Source organism: Netta rufina (assembly GCF_964035555.1).
Source record: "Netta rufina genome assembly, chromosome: 5".
Classification (NCBI taxonomy): Eukaryota; Metazoa; Chordata; class Aves; order Anseriformes; family Anatidae; genus Netta; species Netta rufina.
The window spans coordinates 6,804,917-6,818,174 of NC_140128.1; the positions used below are offsets into that span (position 1 = coordinate 6,804,917).

A 13,258-nucleotide genomic window follows, 5' to 3' on the forward strand; every position below is an offset into this window, starting at 1 on the left:
TAGCTCCTTTTAAGGATTATTATTTTCCCCACTTAAACCCTACTTAAGAGGAAGACAGAGAATTTACAGGCCTCATTTATCTGGCCCTAAGGAGTGGAACCAGAGGACAGAGCTGAAGTTATGAAAAGAACTGAGTGAAATCTTAAAACCCCAGAATCAGCCAGGAGGTTCCTACCGACAGAGCATGGAAAGGATCCCCAGAAGTCAACAAATACTGTGAAAAAGTAAATTACGTGGCAAAAATGTAATCTGGGGTTGACTATAACAAATTTACGAGTTCGAACAGTCATTGCGGAGAGTTTTTTAAGTGTGCTGAAATTCTCAGTGTTTCTTCCAGCAACCATGTTTGTCATGGTTAGGCTCCAGTACCACGAGTGGATGGCCAGCATCATCGCACGGTCTCTCGGTTGTCTTCTGCAGTTCTGATATGTTATTCCTATACTTTTGTTCTTGTATAGCAACTCATCTAGTGTTTCAGTTGGTGTAAGCATTGCAACTGGCACGATTTTATCTTGTCAAAGAGCTCTCGCTTGTTGAGGAAAGTCAAAACTGGAAGCAAGACACCAGCAAGAGATTACTTCAGTGCCCTTGGAGCAGGGAGGCCCAAAGGGTGCAAACCCCTTGATACTACTTGACAGTCTAAGGGCAAGAGAGAAAGAGACACAGCAGCCAGGAAAAACACCATTAAAAATGTAGACCTTTAATCAGACCAAGTGGGCCATACCAGTAAAGAACAGATTTTGGCCAAGCGGGCCACTGCTCTGCAGTGGGGCAAAGCGAAGCTATCACAGCAGGTGTAAAAAGAGTGTGGCATTAACAAATGGTGTAAGAAGTCACTCATTACTGCCACTGCTAGTATTGGCCTCAGGAAACAGCGATATCCATAAAAAATAAACAATGAAATCACATGCTTTAATGAATTCGGCCTTTTATTGAAAGCTGAAACTTTAGAGACCTTTCGCAGTGAAAGCTGGAAGGCAGCTGGGGGCTGAATGCTGCGAGCAGCATCACAAAACACCTCAGCTGGGCAGTGCCAACTCACTGCAGGGCAGCCACAGCACCCACCTTCCTCCTCTCCCCCACTTCGGTTTTGCTGAGAGTAGATTTCATGCATTGCTGGATCCTGCTATGTAATGACCCGTGTTGAAATCATTAGGAAGGCATTCTGGTTCTTCTATGTGACTGACACGACAAACCATGTCTTACTGAGCTGCTCCATCATCACAGCCTGCAAGCTTAACTTTCCAGAGCAGCTTTCGTTTTTCAGTGCCTGTATTTTTAATAACTTTAGCCAAACCATACAGGGATATTTCCAGTGTGAATTAGAAACTTAATCATTGTGTGGAATAATTCAGATACGTATACGGATATGAAATGAAGTTCCATGTACCTGCCTAGGATGCAAGGCAACTCGATTTAAACCACTAGCACTGGTGCTGAAGGGCTGAATTTGAGACCCCCCATTCATTATTTTGGAGTCGTTCTGTAAAATGCTACCTTTCTTTGGACTAATCAAATATAACAGCTGAGTCCATAATCCTATAAATACACATGTCCAGCCTCAGCCCTTCATTTACTCTAGCAGTCAGCGAGTGCACTGAAGGGCACACAGGTGATGAAGGGACTGGAGCATCTGCTATGGGAGGAGAAGCTGGGTGCTGGGGCTGTTCAGCATGGAGAAGAGAAGTCTCTCCAGTGTGAGGCTTCCCCTAGTGTAGGGGAAGTGAAGATGATGGATCTGAATTATTCTCAGTAGCCCAGTGACAGGGCAGAGGCAACGGGCACAAACTGAAATGCAGGGAGTTTCATTTAGGGATAAGCTTTTTTTTTTTTTTTTTTTTTTTCTCACCATCAGGGCGGTCTCAATTTGCCCAGAGAGGCTTTGGAGTTTCCATCAGCAAAGGAACTGTAGGTGATTGTCCGAGCTGGTGCACTAACACTGCCAGGGTTACCACGCTTCACACTGCTTCATTATGAGGAGCACAGATGCTGACTTACACTGTGGAAGAAGACAGTTGGCCTCAAGGAGTTGTTTCGCCTCAAGGAGTCATGAAAACAGAGCAAAGCTTTGGAAAAGTCCGTGCTCTTATTTGGACACAGGCTGCTGTCCATGCCTCCCAGCAAAAGTCACCACAGGAACAGCACGCTACAGAATTGCTGGCTAGAGAGCGGGCTGATTTGCTGGACACTGTGATTATTCCCTATTGCACTGCACAGATGAAGAAAAGTGAACGTCCCTCTGAAGTTACCTACAAGCAAAATTTCTCAAAAAACGCTCAAACCCCACACAGACCACCTGGGTGAGGCAGACAATGCCCCAAAGTCCCCCTTGCCCATGGCTGTGCCCCTTTCCTCAGTATGGGCTGCCCCACTGAGGGAAGGGGCACAGGCACAGACCGGGCTCAGCCTCCAAAGCATAACAACTAAGTTATTATTTAAGCACCAATATTTTCCTTTGGAGCCCTTGAGAGAGGATATTGTTCAGGAGAATAGGGCTGGGGAGCAGATTTGGCTGGCAGGTGTGAAATCTCTCCAAGGATGGAGACTCCGCAGCCTCTCCAGGTGCTTCAGTTTGAGTATCTGACCACCCTTACAGCAAAAAAAAAAAATGTTTTTTTTGCTCAACAGAATGATGCTGAAGGGAGAAATTTAGCACAGTAAATAAGCTGAGGTTGTAAACTACTCTTCTATGATAGGATACGATAAAATTCGGCAAAGAATGATCTCTGCAGAGCCCCTGAATGACCCTGTAGGAACACACAGAGTGCTCTGCTGAGCCGTAGAGGTTTTTAAAGCACTGATTCCATCCTTCTAAAATTTTATGGGAGTATTCTCCTGGGGTTTTTCCCAGAAATCCAGGTCAAGAGCAGCGTTCATCTACAGCTCACGCTAAACCTCAAAATTAACTGGAGTAGGTACTACGTAATGTCTGCAAATTGCTTGCTTCTCCCCAGCACATTCTGCCGTCGAGCAGTTGCCTCGATCAGCGTTAGCGTTACCGCTGGAAGCACTGCAGAAAATATGCAGATTTCTGTTTGACCCAAAAAATAAAACCCTAACCTTAGCATAGCAAATTGTCCCTGCAGAATTGTTCTTTACAAAGCAGACGGTTTCCAAACGGACATAAAGCTGTTTGTTGCACATTAAGAGACCTTCAGAAATGGCTTGGTGACAGCTTTTGATGCACCAGGAAGCTTGATCGGTCAGGGGCACCCAAAAATCACGGCTGTATTTGTGGTGCCTGCTCCATTTCCACCACAGAAGCAACATTTCCAAGCAGGGAAGGCCAGCGCTCCTGCTCCTCTGTTTACTGCACCAGCAGCTGAGTCATCACAGCCTCAACAAATATTCTGTAATTAGAGTTGTTCATTTTAACAATACTAAGCAGCTCCAGGGAAAAAGCCATAAATATTTATTAACATCTCAAGATTTAAACACTTTTGCCACACCATACCCTGACAGTTATCCTCCTTGGCAGCTTTCATTCCCCTCTAAGATGAGAGCTAGTGTTCTGGAGCCTTCTCAGAGAGCATTTATGCATCACAGCCAACAGAAGACTAACACCTTGCCTGCAGCTTCGATGGAGACAAAGCCAATGTTACAGGAGACGGCGTATCATCGGCATCACCAGGGGCAGCTCCTGTAGCTGAGGTTACTGAGTTCTGTCCATAATGCTCTGTTTTCGCTTCCTTCTACGTCTGATGAACTGGAATATTCAAGAGGAGGTTTTATAAATAGATTGCTCTTAAATCAGATTTGGAGACACTGGAAGGTGGCATTTCAATAAAAAAAAAAATAAGAATTAGGGAGGAATTTTTTCTATCTTGTTCTCTCAAAAATGACTGCAGCTCTTTCTGTGACAAATATAAGCATGCAGATGCTTTGGAGTAGGGGTGTGAAATACAGAAATGGAGCTGTCTTACTGTCAAAATGTCTCTTACTATCCCTATGAATAACCAGCCAAATCTACTCATTACAAGCCTCTGAAGAAAAATCACAGTTCACTCCTTCTGAAGACCTGTTAGAATTCAGCACTGTTGGCAAAACTCCCTCTTCCCAACACGTATTCCAAATGAGGCCTTACATTTCTCAAACTAGACGCTCAGAAAAACAGAAACCCCCAATTTTGGTTTAAACGATTTGCATTAGCATCACGAGCAATGCTGATCACGAGCTGCATCTCTCACGTTCACCCTTTATGTTCAAAAGCACGAAGCCTATCTCAGCTGTCTTGTCCCAGGAGACCTTTCCTTCCTGCAATTCATTGCCCACAGCAGAAAACCTTTTCCAAATTCAGCAAGAGCTGAGGCAGTGGTCTCGCAGATAAAAACTCCCTTCATTTCACAGCCCTGGCTCATTCCTAGCCCTTGATCCAGTCTTTACCGAATTTGACAAAAGCCTTCAAGGGCTCAAAAAATAAATTAAAAAGAGAGACTGTGAAATTGAAGCCCATCTTTAATGTATACATTACAGCCAGAACTGAGGTTAAAAAGACAGCCTCAGCCTACCTCTTCTCCAGATTTCTGCACCCTCTTTGCAACCTCCCTGCTATTTCAGTGCCGCTACTCTGGGTATGCGCTAATAAAACAACAGCAACACCAGCTTGCCCCTGCTGCCAAGTGCTTCTGAAGCCTGAATCTTGTGCATTAAGGTAATGGCATTGGTTCTGTCCCAATGTATGGCCACAAAGGGGCAGGTGAATCATGGAAGGGAAAAAATGAACAGTACAGTTGTAATACGTGAATACATCACATTTTATAACCCTACTGGTCAGGCCACTATGAATTTCACAGGCAATACACATAATAAGCAACCTACCAAACAAATAAGCCTATGCTAAATTACTAAATAGAGAACAACCCTTATTTACGCCCACACATAACACATCAAATGAAATACTTCTTCCACATTAAATAAAATACCAATTTCTAGGAGACAAGAAATGGAAGCTTTTAAGACAGAACTAGTTAAACAATTTATTTCACCATTTGTAATTCTTTCTGATAAAGCTATGAAATAAGAGAGAACAAAAGACTTATCCAAGCAGCTATTAAAAATTTGATACCTTGGCTATAATTAGTGCAGTTTACTGTGAGCTGTAAGTAGCGCTGATTACAATTGCAGCTTAAAGTCCAGGCACCTCACCACTTAATTATCAACATAAATAGTTCAAGAGTGTTTCACCAATTTCTATAGCAGGGAATTCCACTAGATATGCAAATGAGACAATAATTAGTAAAGCATGATGTATTGTTGCAGCGTTAAGACCAAAGCGGAGGGCTGTTGCCAGCAATTCCATAAAACAGCAGCACATAGGCTTCTCCTATCTTGTTCAGCAGCATCCTAATCTTCTTCTTTTCAGACAATTAACAGCAAATTAATTGAATACCTTTATGGTATACTTGTTTCACCTGTGGCATGGAAGGCACTGCGATCAATGCCTTGCTCCTGCCTGCGATGCAAAACCCCACGGATGCTGCAGGGCAGGTGTTTCATGCCTCCACCCCAGCTGCCCGACAGCTTCGAGGAAGCCAGGGCAAACACGGGACCAGGCATTCAGACAGAAAAACGGCCGGGTACCTAGCAGATTCGGATTCCCCAGCATGGTAAAATGTTAAAAACAGTAACACTACCAACGTAGGCTTTGAGGCTTTAGCGTAAACAGCTTGTAGCACAAATGGCGCTAATAACACAGCGACTGCACTGAAGATGGGAAAAATTAACACTGAAAAAAAAAAATCTGTAAGAGATTTCATAGCAGTATTTAGAAACAAACCCATTAAAGATGCAATAGCTTTAATGATTAGTGTTATACTACATATGATTTCCCATCTTGATTTGGATGAGCTTATTATACCAGGCTTACTCATTCAAGTATCTGCCACAGCACTGCTACAAACACTTGTGTTTTTTCCTCTTAATTTCGTTAAATCACCTTCAGTGCTGTAAGTAATAAGATGCTGGTTCCATTTCAGTGCTGACTGACAGAAACTGCCCAATGTATCTTGTTCAGTACCTAGATTTAAACCGCGTTTATTTGGTCTAAAAGCACTGAAAGCCCCAGCACCGCTTATGTTTCCTGAGGGCAAGTCTCAGCCTACCTTCATTTCAAGTTTCACTGTACGGTATTCAAACTTCAGGAGTGTCCCAAAAATCAGAAATGCAGGACAAATAGAGTTCATGGAAGACATTTGATTAAAAAAAAAAAAAAAAGTATCAGCCTCCCCTGGGGCTCCGGAGCGTGAGGCCCAGGCACCATGCTAGTGTCGGGGCCTCACAGGCAGCGCCATTTCTTTCACCTCATCTCAACCTCTCAACACCTCGCCTTTTTCGGGTTGTTCCTAAAGAACCTGCCTGTGCTCTCTTTCCTTCACGTTTACACACTAATAATTAGAAAAGAATCCAAAGCCACTGAGTTTGGTTCCTGAGATCTCAATCACGTCATACAATTTCAGCGCTTATGGAAAAGATCAACGAGGAAATGGCCCATGCAGGTCCCTAAAATAAACTGCCTGTACTTTCAGACAGACATTTTCTTACTCGTCAAAGAAAACATCGCTAGGGAAAAGCAAGCAAAAAACAATTCAGTGGTGCCAGAAGTAAGATGCTCATGTTTTACTCTCAAACACCTGATTTAGAAAACATGTGAAGTGGATGGCACAAAATACACAGAGTCCTTCAGGAATCTGGCCTTGAAGAGAAGAGGAAGACTACTCAAAATTAAACACGAGTCAGCGAAGAAGGCTTTGCACTGACACCAGCAGACTGAACGGGACACAGAAGCAATACAAGCTGCTGGGAAAGGGCTACATTTTAGTGGGGCGTTTGCACGGCAACTACTGCTAAGGAGACAGGTTTAGAGAGAGAGATAGAATAAATAAATATTAATAAATGAATATAGTCAGTAACGATGCTCTATTCACTACCGCGATCGCTTCCATGAATGACCATTTGTGATTTTAAAAATCCGCCCATTTTCAGGCTGAAGAATTTTAATAGATTTCTGCCTTGTGGAGCACAGGTCATCACCCAAGACTAATGATGGCGATGGAGCCATATACAGAGTCGAGTAGACAGGAATAAACAGAGTATTTGCTGCCTGCCTTGACCTCCTGGATGTGGGGGTAACGCTTTCTTAATTTTGTCAAGTTTTGCCAAATCATTTTTGGAAAGGGCAGAACTGCACGGTTTCTTTCAGATATTCTGCTCTGCTGCAGTCACTGGCGTTTTCACTGAGCAGCCGCCGAACACAGCCATGCCCAGAGGAAATAAAGGGTAATTTAGAAGGTAGGCAAGCTCTGGAAAAGCGAAGGAGCAATATGATGTGGTAAATATCCTAATAATGTGAAGAAACACCACAGCCAGCTCAGTCTAATATCCTAGATCGGTCTTGTGAATGGGTAAACCTGACAGCATCCACTGGCTAAGGCAGAACAGCCTTGCTTGGAGAAGGATCAAGCTTCTCATTGCAGGGTTAAAGGAAAACCTACGTTGACACACATCGACCAAGGAGAAAAGCACTCTTCTCCTGCCTATTCATCTTCACTTACAACAGCAGCCTCAGTATAACCAACCTGCCTGAAGCAGCGTGGGTGGCTCTGAAGTCAAATGCAAATCAAGAGTGAATACAAATCTGAGGAAATAAAGACATGTAAAGAGCTCATTTCCATTTCTTTCATGTATTATGAAATTGTAGTGATTGTTAAGCCATTAACATAAATCATGGAGTCAGGCACCTCATAGCAGGCCAAATATTCACATAAAACAACAGCTGTAAAGCTACCACCTTCAGATAAACAGCGGATGATGGCCTTACAGCAACACGGGGAAAAAAGGAGGGAAGTAAGGAAATGCATACACTTACCCACCAGCAATACCTTTACGTAAAAGCAAACACAGGATTAACTTAATACACCAGCCCATCACAGTTACCAAGACGTTCACTTCTTTATGCAAGAAGTGCAAGGGCTTGGGAGGGCAGAGAAGGAGAGGGAAGCAGCCATCCCTGCACACAGGGGGGCTGAAGGCTCCCAGCCTATTATGCCAGCACCACCTAACTACTGCAAAACAAGTGCTGTTTTGTGCCACCTGTTTTTCAGTCTTTCCTATTAGCATCGTAACGGGCTGCTGCTGTTTGTAATTACAGCTGAAGGCACGTGCAGATACTTTGAGCTGAAGAAAAACTACTAGTTTTTCTACTAGTTTTAGTTTTCTGCTGTTTACTTTTGAGCCGTTTGTGCAAGCTCCCACTGGAACATACCGCTCTTTTTGCACCAAAGTTTATGCTAATGTCATTGTGCTTTAATATAAAATCCTAAAGCTTACAACAATTGCCCAAATCACACTTCATTATACTATAAATCACTGATCTGAAAGCTGCGCGTGGCAGCGTGTCCTCTTCCTTCCTCTCTCCAAAGGAAAGGCTGAGCACAAGTGATCCGCATCACCTCTTTATGGGATTAACCCACAAACTTGGTGTCAGTGAGCAATTTCTGAATCATCCCTCAGGGGAAAAAAAAAATACCTTATTTCCAGAAGGACGCTGAGTGTTGGACAGCACCACAAGATGTCTTGGAAGACGGAATTTAATTTCGTGCCTTTTCTAAATATGTGCACTGTGGTGTTTTGTTTGTGCTTGTTTGTTTTCTTTTTAGCAGAATGTCAATAGCAGCGTGGAAAACTGCCAGACAGCTTCAGTTACTGCTGCACCGATGAACACAGGACTCAGCACATGCTGAGGACATGCAGGACAAGGCACGTGCCACAGAAGAGGACTACTGCACGTATATATGTGTTCGTATAAACAGGACTGCATGCCGACAGGATTCCTATTTCAAAGAGGAAAAGCCTGGAGAACTAGGCCAGACTTTTTAAGAGCTCATTTTTATTTCTTGGTACCTTCTGCCTGCTGAATGAATCAACACCTGTAATTATAATGTCTTTCAAATTGCACTAACAGCAGTTCTGTGGACGTGACGATCTGTGTTTGTGGTGTTTTTTTTTTTAGGGTTTTCTATTCTTAAGCCCAAAACCAGCTCTCCTTCCCCTGTGCACTGACAGCTTCAGATGCAAGCAGGGAGAAGGTGCCATGGCAGAAAGCGCTGGCTGTTGAATCTGATGACAATCAGCCAGAGGATTAAGAAGTTTTGAGGGGGGGCTGTGCCGTTTCCTGACGTTCAGACTGAGAAAAGAAGGGCAGGCAAAGGCAATTGATTTCATTTTGTTCAGCAGGGAAAGCAAGCAGAATATTAAAAAAACATCCCGAACGCCTCCTGCGCCAGCAACAAGCAGCAGGACCCCGGTGTAACCCAGGAACAAAAGGCTACGTTTGGTTTGATTGCACTGGAGTCAGAACGAGCTATTGAAAGAAGTTGTGGCAGATGACTGGGTCCCAAAGAACCACAGGCCACACGCTCACATGGCAGTTTCGTTTCGTAACTTCAGACTTGCTTCTTCTTTCGTTGTCTATTCTAATTAGTCCTTGATACGGAATTAATGGCATAATCAAATTAAATGCTTGGGAAAGTGTACGAATCAGCTGGCCTGAAAAAAAAAAACAAACCACACACACACACACACAACTATTAAAAACAATTAGGTGAATATCTCAATTTAGAAAGCTTTGACATGTGTAACATGCCTGAGTAACTGTACAGCAAGGGTGTTGCACCGGGACTGCACAGGTTGGTTACACTGAGTTGGCCAAAGTTAACTTAAAACGGAGACTAAAAAATGAGGTTTGACACTGAGGTTAGCCAAGAAAACGCAACCATGGGGAGAGGTGTAAATCGCAGTCAGATGCACTGCTGCTTTCCTTCTCCTCTGGATTTTCAGGGAGACAACTACCACCCGACAACTATTTCACAAGAAATATGGAAAGAAATAAAAAGGTGTAGGTCAAAAAAAAAAAAAAATCGCCACGCTGTGGCATCAGCTAAAAGGCTGGGGCATCAGCTAAAATGGGAATCCTTCAGTGGTTTACAAGAATAAATGCCAATCTTGTCACCGAGAAGAGCAGTGATCTAACAAATATCACATCTACCCCCCAAAAAAACACCATTTATTTAAGCGGAAACAGATTTTAAGGTAGCACAGGGAACTTCTGGCAGAGCAGAGCCCACGCACCGCAGGCTGAGCCCACATCCATTGCAGGTCACTGCAACTGCTCCCCTTGCTTTCCACGCGGGCAGGATGGAAAATGAGGGCTAAAATAAGCAGACACCAAGGCTAGGACACACCTGAAGAGCTGAAATAATTCAACATCAGTATGGTGAATTGAAGCTGGCTGCGAAGACGTAGAGGGATTTTCTGCGCGCACACGCACAGACAGCATTGATTTCAGCAGTAACTGCCTACCAAGACAATGGGAGAATCAAGTTAGCAGTTCAGTAACTAGAAAAACTATACAGGAAGATTTCTTTGGTCGGCCAGCTGTAATAACAGCCCCAGAAATGCATCCTCCACAGGCTCTGTACAACACGCTACATCATCGTAGCCTACGGTTAACACTGGTGAAAACAAATTGCATCCCCGGAATATCTTCCTGGGAGATTATCTCTTTGGGGCAATTTTAATTATCTGCCTTATACTGGAAGTATTGCATATATCAAAAGATCTGATAAAATTTGAATATTCTGTACTTTATTATCTCGGTCCCGTTACCATTATCTATGACTTTTAATTCATCGCTGATTTTTAAAATGAGCTATTGGCTTTGCAACAAAACATACGCCGCACAGGCAGGTCATCAGTGTGGTTCAGAGCTCGGCAGCGTGGTGGAGGACCGTCACTAATTTCAGATAAGCAGTGTGTGTGCTTCCCTTTGAGCATTCGAGGAGTCTCATTAATCGCAGCCGCTGGCTCGGGGCCCTTTGGAGGACAAAAAGGAGACCGGTATTGAAATGACTTTCCACACGCCACCTCCTACATAGGACACCGACCCCATGCTGCAAAAAGAAGGAAGCCAAAGCCACCTGGAAAGGAGAACAAACTGGCTGAGATCTCTGCGACCTCACCCACACCAGCAGCAGATTTTTCTCTAGTGCTAATACAGCCCTAATACCCTGCCTCTTTAGGTGCACCCAAGGAATAAAGGCTTAATAGCCTTCACCTAGCATCCCATTATCTGCATGAAACATCTACAAAGAAAAGAGCATCAGGCAGCTTTGGAACTGGGAAGCCTATCCAACTCAGCATGCTCATCCTCTCCTGTTTACCCAGTCCCCTAATTACCTCCTCTCTAAATCTATCTCCAACTCATCCATATGCACAGCTTTCAGCGCTTGCCTTGACAGATCAGTCCCAAATTTCCTCCTCACCTGCACTTGGTGTAAGGCAGTTAGCTCTGTCTCAGTCCCTAATTCCCTCCTACCTCTCTTTCTTTTATGCCCTGCCCCTTAAGCAGCATCAAGGCTGCTCCCTCCATAGTTTCAGATGGGATTTCCAGGGAGGCTTCCCCAGGAGCTCAGGGCAGAAGCTCCACAACCACAGGCAGGCTGAAGAAACATTGACTGGTTTTGAATCAGGCTTTTTTTTCCAGTTGCTGATTGTCCCCTTTATTGCCCCGGTGTGAGGAGACAGAGCAAACAAAGCCCAGGGTTTATCCTTGTTCCCTAATACCGTAACATTGGGACGGGGTAAATGGGAACTGCCCGATGCAGGTTCTGGTATCGCTGCGAGATGATGGGCTGAATTAGCAGAGAGATGATTTGATTAACGAAGAACAAAAAGGGAATAGGATAACTAATGTCCAGGAACGCATCTTTATGGACAATGAATCACTTCACATTAATTTTATATTTCTATCAGACTACAAGCTTGATCGACTGGCCTGAGATGTCAGTGAGGCATTTGACTTCATATCTCACATTTTGATTAATAAAACATAAAACGAATGTGATGCATATGCAGTAGATTTAAAATGATTAAATCGAGCAGCAGTGCTTCCACGGGATCGATCTCAGCCTCGCACTGTTCAAGGCGTTTATCAGTAACTTGGAGGAAGCAAAAACCCTCTCAGAGGAAAGTTCACAGGTTACAGACTGGGAAGGAAATGCGTAATGAATCAGGCAGAGGCAGTCACCTGTCAGATGGCACATCTGGAAACACAGACTACAGACCAACTTCAGGGAATAAGTGTCTACGAAGGGAAACAGCGACCCTGGGGAGCCTGTCCCGGTGCCTGTGAGGAGCCTTCTCCTAACACCCAGCCTGACCTCCTGCCTGGTGTGCATTTGGCTGAGCCATCCGAGCGAGCTCAAAGCGAAAGGCACGGCTCCATCTCGGTGTGCGAGCAGCTGTGCTTGGGAAAGGCTTCTCACAGCTCTTCAGTCTGCTAAATAAGAGCTGGAAAATGAAGTGGGACTTCCTCGGTACAGAAATAAGACACAGATTTCCAAACACGACAGTGACATCCTTTACTAGGAATCGTTGTGAACTACCCAGCCCCAGAAAACATTAATTAGGATCGCGCAGTCTTTTAAGGATTATTCCCTACCCAGAGCTGCTGCGCTTGTGCATCAGTCACTGTAAAACGGCAAATCTCAAGGTCCATCACGTGCAGAAAACAAATTCAACAATGTCAGTGATTCCTTTCTTACCTAAATGCGTTTACTAATACTACCCTTGCTGACCTAAACCTTTTACTAATACTTTATTTTCTATTTTTTAAATTCACAAACAGCACTCCCTAAAAAGTTTAATCCCTGCTGCCCCCTTGACTCACCCAGCCAGTGATTGCTGCCTGCAGCCAACTCAGAGCCCGAGACTCTGGTTTCACACCGTGCTGCATAGGAACCCACACACAAAATGGTAAATTGCTTCCTACAGCACGCAAAACTTTTGGTTATTAAACAGCGATGAATTCTGGATACTGAACTGATACTGATGCAAGCACAGGGAAATATATTTACGAGTTTAAAAGACTGAAAAAGAAAACTGCATAAAGAAAACCAGGCAAGGCTGAAATGGTTTCTGTGCAATCAGCTTCTCAGAACCTCAGTGGTGAACAACACAACATCATCTAAGTCATTTTTATTATTTTCAAAACAAAGACCAGCTGTTTGGTAACAATCTGTTCTCAAGGATAAACTTCAGTTTTTCAACTCTTTTCTTGTCATTTTTACGTCGGTTGCCAACGTATTTTAGTGGCCTCAGTTATTTCATTATTTTATAGCTACTACAGAAAAGAAATGCAACATCTTTGTTTCCATCTCTTTGGGATGTCTTCTGACATCTTAATTTCCATAAATTGCAATGT

At 43.8% G+C, this 13,258-nt stretch overlaps 1 protein-coding gene across 1 annotated transcript in view; it reads right to left on the reverse strand.

Annotated features, from left to right (window-relative positions):
- KIAA1549L (KIAA1549 like) overlaps nucleotides 1-13,258 on the reverse strand; it is a gene marked incomplete at its 5' end in the record, with an annotated part of 98,940 nt that overhangs the window by 82,796 nt on the left and 2,886 nt on the right. The window lies entirely within an intron of this gene.